Consider the following 6,525-nt stretch of genomic DNA (forward strand, 5'->3'; position numbering starts at 1 on the left):
GGTGATTTCTCGCTTTCTGTCTCTATGTCTCTGTCTGGCGAGCACACGCGCCCTATAGCGAAAACCTCTAAAAAAAAAATAGTAATAAAGTCGGGAATGAAATATAAATGCCCCTATCATTACTTCTATCGACACTGAAGGATCTACAGGGGTGGGTAGGGGTGGAGGAGAAAAGAACTTGCTGCTGTTTCTAGGGTACAGAAAAAAAAAAAGAGGTCTTCTCATTCACTTATTGTGTAACTAGTTTAGTTTTTAAGGATGGCAATTTGGATACACGATCACGTGCCATATAACCATGTTTCAATCAATGACAGACCACATATATGATGACAGCCCCGGAAGACAATAAGGCAGGGCTAGCCCCATACTGCGGCAGTTAAGTTCTGTGCATAGAAAGCCAGATCCCATGTGGTTCAAGTCCCAGCCCCAGTGACTAAAGAAAACATACCAGGCACATGAGTATGCATGCCCAAAATCCTGAAGGGATAGAAAAACAGTGGAAAGAGGATTGCAAAATTGTCATGCCCCATTGGGGGTGCGTGCATGCTCTCGCTCTCCCTTTCTTGCACCCTCTGGCAACTAAAAAAATAATGAAAGTGGTATGACAATAATGTGACTAAATTGCCTCTCCCGATGCCCCTCCCCATCAAACCAGCATAACACTCTAGAACAATGCATTACACATGTGGTTGTGGGATGCTGGTATAAAGGAACCTACAGTGCTGCCAATCACATAGAAGTACTTATGTACAGTACACAAGTATTATTATACTTGGTAATAAACGACTGTGTTGCTGGGTTATGTATTCACTAGGCTATGCTTTATGTGTGTGTTGGCAGGGGTAGTTTACGAAGCCTCACTGTGTGGCAATCCTCCCGCCTCAGCCTCTTGGTAGCTGAGACTCAGGTGTGCACATCAAGACATACTGTACTTTTATCGTTAGCGTGTACGCTTCCCACTCACTTTTTTAAAAAATGCTGTATAAGAAAGAATGCCCCATATCATGACACAGCAGCCTCATCCATCCGTGTTTACCATCTCTTGATTGCTTCATTTTCTCTTGTGCTTGTTTAAATCTCATGTTGTTTGGCTCATCCTGGCCCTTCCAGTGGAAGATGTGGAGATGGGAGACGATGATAATGGTGACCCCACCCTGTTCAGACCCAGGCTGATGTGTGTGCATGCGTGGGTGTTAATTTGGGGATTTTGTTTGTTTTCAATACCACACCATAGACAAAGAGAGAGAGAGAGAGAGAGAAAGTGAGAAAGCACCCTCCCATACCCCATGAGGAACTATCATGCTGCAATTCCTTTTTCTCTACTTCTCTCTTTCAGGATTTTGGGCATGCGCACACACGTGCCCAGTGTGTTTCTCAAGCCATCTGGCCTGGTTCTAGAACCACACAGTCTGCAGTGTGAGGTCCAGCCGCCTTAACCACCACACCACAAGCCAGGACATTTGTTTAGTTTTTAGCAAAAAAAAAAAAAAAAAAAAGGTTAAAAAGTAAAAACATAATAGATTTTTTAAGATAGAGAAGTTTGTATAACAGGATATAAAGAAACTATTTTGAACAGCTATATGATGTGTTTGTGTTTGAAGCTAAGTGTTATCACAAAAGAGTCAAAAAGTTAAAAAAAAATTAAGCTTATGAAGTAAAAATGTTATAGTAAGCTAAGATTATTTTATTATTGAAGAAACAATTTTTATATATATTTAATGTAGCCTAAGTGCATGGTGTTTATAAAGAATACAGCAGCGTACAGTAATGTCCTAGGCCTTCACATTCACTCGCTGCTTACCGATTCGCCCACTGCAGCTTCCTTGCATACTCCATTCATGCTAAGCACCCTGTAAAGGTGTACCATGTTTTATTTACTGTTTTTACCCTTGACAGTTAGGCACACAAATACATATCACTGTGTTATAACTGCTGAAGTATTCCATATAATAACATGCTATCCAGTCTGTAGCCTGGAAAAATAGGCCATACCATATAGCCTAGTGTACAGCAGCCCATTTGCCTAGGTGTGAGTACATTCTGTGGTATTCACACAACTACAAAACCACCTAAGGACACATTTTTCAGAATATATCCCCATCATTATGCAATACATAACTACATATATATACATATATTTATATGTGCCTAACTATATGTATATATTATTATATTACATATTATTATATTATATATACTATATAATAATATATAATACATATTATACATATTGCATATTATTATAATATATATTATATATATATATATAATGGAGAAGTTTACTGACCTCACAGCTTCACCTTTTTTATTATTATAAGGTTTCATTTTGTCATGATCCTCTGTCTCAGCCTCTGGAATAGCTGGGACAATGAGCACATGTCACCATGCCTGGCTTTTAGGATGGTCCAGGAATCAAACCTGGACCTCCAAAGTAGCCTTGGCTTGCTGGTAAGCAGCATCAACCACTGTCAGGCCTGTGTTTGAGTGCATTCTGTTGCTATTAACAGAATTACTGGAGTCTGGGTAATCTATAAATACAGTGCTTATTCAGCTCGCAGTTTGGAAGTCCTCAGACAGGAGCTACACCTGGTGAGATCTTCTAGCTGATGGGTCATACGGTGGAGGGCAGGAGCTTGAGCAGAGCAGAGCATGTATCTGTGACCATGTGTCTCTGTCTCATTCTCTCTCCTTATAAACTCATTAGGACTCAATCATGCAGACCTCGCTCTGATCTGAATCTCTCCCCAAAGGCCCCACCTTTCAATACCATAGCCAGATTACACCTCCTTTTAATAACTTCACAATATCATCACATTTCAACACCTCAACTTTTGGAGACACATTCAAACCACAGCTGCCTGCATTTTAAAAAAAAAAAAAAAAAAAAAAAGGTTAAAAAGTAAAAACATAATAGATTTTTTAAGATAGAGAAGTTTGTATAACAGGATATAAAGAAACTATTTTGAACAGCTATATGATGTGTTTGTGTTTGAAGCTAAGTGTTATCACAAAAGAGTCAAAAAGTTAAAAAAAAATTAAGCTTATGAAGTAAAAATGTTATAGTAAGCTAAGATTATTTTATTATTGAAGAAACAATTTTTATATATATTTAATGTAGCCTAAGTGCATGGTGTTTATAAAGAATACAGCAGCGTACAGTAATGTCCTAGGCCTTCACATTCACTCGCTGCTTACCGATTCGCCCACTGCAGCTTCCTTGCATACTCCATTCATGCTAAGCACCCTGTAAAGGTGTACCATGTTTTATTTACTGTTTTTACCCTTGACAGTTAGGCACACAAATACATATCACTGTGTTATAACTGCTGAAGTATTCCATATAATAACATGCTATCCAGTCTGTAGCCTGGAAAAATAGGCCATACCATATAGCCTAGTGTACAGCAGCCCATTTGCCTAGGTGTGAGTACATTCTGTGGTATTCACACAACTACAAAACCACCTAAGGACACATTTTTCAGAATATATCCCCATCATTATGCAATACATAACTACATATATATACATATATTTATATGTGCCTAACTATATGTATATATTATTATATTACATATTATTATATTATATATACTATATAATAATATATAATACATATTATACATATTGCATATTATTATAATATATATTATATATATATATATAATGGAGAAGTTTACTGACCTCACAGCTTCACCTTTTTTATTATTATAAGGTTTCATTTTGTCATGATCCTCTGTCTCAGCCTCTGGAATAGCTGGGACAATGAGCACATGTCACCATGCCTGGCTTTTAGGATGGTCCAGGAATCAAACCTGGACCTCCAAAGTAGCCTTGGCTTGCTGGTAAGCAGCATCAACCACTGTCAGGCCTGTGTTTGAGTGCATTCTGTTGCTATTAACAGAATTACTGGAGTCTGGGTAATCTATAAATACAGTGCTTATTCAGCTCGCAGTTTGGAAGTCCTCAGACAGGAGCTACACCTGGTGAGATCTTCTAGCTGATGGGTCATACGGTGGAGGGCAGGAGCTTGAGCAGAGCAGAGCATGTATCTGTGACCATGTGTCTCTGTCTCATTCTCTCTCCTTATAAACTCATTAGGACTCAATCATGCAGACCTCGCTCTGATCTGAATCTCTCCCCAAAGGCCCCACCTTTCAATACCATAGCCAGATTACACCTCCTTTTAATAACTTCACAATATCATCACATTTCAACACCTCAACTTTTGGAGACACATTCAAACCACAGCTGCCTGCAACTCCACTCCTACAAACATACCCAGAGAAAATACCCCAGGCCAGGCACAATGGCGTTAGGTAGTAGGATGTTCTCCGCACAATTATCTCTGACCAGAAACCACTTGTTTGACAGCAAGGCATAGATTTCGTGAATTCTGGCATAAACGTGATGAAATACTACTCAGTGACAATGAAGTAGAAGAGCAATCACCAGAAAGACAGTTTAAGCCAGTGTGTTCAACATACCTTTTGTAAATAACAGCATTACATACAACACACATATTGGAAAGATCTATGCCAGAATATCGACGATTCCTTGTGCTCTTTGTGTTTTCTAATTTTTCCAAAATGTGTTCCTTTTATAATTGGTAAAAAATAATATATTTTAAATGCTACTTCAAGTCACTTCGGTAGGCAGCAAAAAAAAATGTGACTTACAAACAGGTAAACAGAGATTTTGAGGGAAGATGACTCCAACTGTATACTTACCTGCAGTCCTCTATTCACCTAGACTCCTTAAGACCATGAAGTTTAATTGCATTCTTAATGTTCCATTGTATTAAAATGAAGGAAAATGGTAGCTCTAAATGTTGATATTACATATATTCATAGGTGCATTCACCTTTACCCGTGCACACACACCCACTTAAGTAAACTCTCTGTCTATTCAAATTCAGGAACGAGCTATTCTGTCAAGTTCTGGGTCATCTTGCAAACCAGAGATTAGGGGGTGGGGTGGGGGGAGAGGAGATAGAGCTTCTTGGACCATTTCCCTGGTTTACATAACCAAGAGGTGAGTGTTGGGAGGAGTGAAGAGAGAAAAAGAGAGCGGAATGTCACAAAGTGTCCTATGCATGCGCTTAGAAAAAATGGCACAACAGCTACAACAACGTGGATCTTTATGCATATATCATTGTAATCAGAACAATTCTTCAGAACAACAAGAGAGACAAATAAGAGGAATACAGTGTTCCAAACAGTTACAGCCTACAGGTTGACATTACAAACTAGGTTTAGTTCATCTGGAGGCTTTTGTAAGAGGACTGAGGAGCAGAGACATTGGAATGAATCCACTCCCAGCAAAAGTGCTGAGAGAGCACAGACATATCTAAAAATAAAGAAATCGCTACACGTTAAGTACTTCTGGTGTTTGCATACCGTGTCCAATACATAGGGAAGACAGTGAGTCCAGACTGGTCTTTGTACATGCTGTGTGGTGGAGGCTACTGCAGACATCTCTATTTTCTAAAGTAGGCAAGCTCATAAATCGACCAATTCACATTGTGATTACCTGGTGTAATGCATGCACGTTATTGATACAGAAAGTGCGTTAACGAGAATCTGTGGGATGTAAAAAATTCTGACAAGGTCATTACCTCAAAGACTATTATCATTTTAGTTATTCATTTATTCAATGATTCTTATCCCAAACCCTGTGCCATCTCATCCACTCCCTTCTCAGGATGACCCACCTCAGGAAATGGGTGAGAAGAGATGCTAACAGGTGGACCCAACACGTGTGGTTAAGACTAAGAAAGATGGCTGACCACAATGGCACAACCCTACAGACTTGCAGCAAGCAGCCTGGGCCTCGCTATCCACCTTTGAGAGCCCAGATCCTCAGGAAGCTGGTAAGCTGATTTGAGAGAGAAAAGAAGAATTCTATATTCCAGTCAGACATCCCTCAAGAGGAACATGACTCCTCTAACTCATTTGGGATGGGAGAGAAGAAAAGAAAAGGAGGTGGAATTGTTCTTATCTGTCAAGTCTAGCAGATGGAAGAAAATGATGTGATGGCTTAACTTGGAAACGTAGTGGGTCTCATTCCCTGGGGGTGGAAAGCAGAACAAGCCAATTCTCCATCCACATCCTTCCCAAGATGTAGGGTGTGGGTATGGCTGCTTCTTAAGAAGCTGCATGCTGACTTCGGATGGCACAGAATCCAAGACTCAAACTGCAATAACTTATTAGTCATATTCTCCATTTTCAGTTCCTCTGGGGGTAAAAATACCACAAAGGGGATAAAATGGCTTTCTCACTATTTATGTCATTCTGGTGTTTTTTGTTCAAGGAAGCCCACGCAACCACATACTCCATCTTATTATAAAAATTAATACCTCTCATAGTAAAAGCCTCTCTAAAGCTATAGCTTTGGCTTCATGATTAGCAATCCAATTAGCTCAAATTAATATTGACTACATCAACAATATCCTTTCAAGCATCACCAAAGGTCTTCCTGAGAAGAAAATGAGGATGCTGAATCTATTCTTCTGCTGATGGAGAGGAA

Source organism: Tupaia chinensis, unplaced genomic scaffold, assembly GCF_000334495.1.
Source record: "Tupaia chinensis unplaced genomic scaffold, TupChi_1.0 Scaffold000395_1, whole genome shotgun sequence".
Taxonomy (NCBI): Eukaryota; Metazoa; Chordata; class Mammalia; order Scandentia; family Tupaiidae; genus Tupaia; species Tupaia belangeri.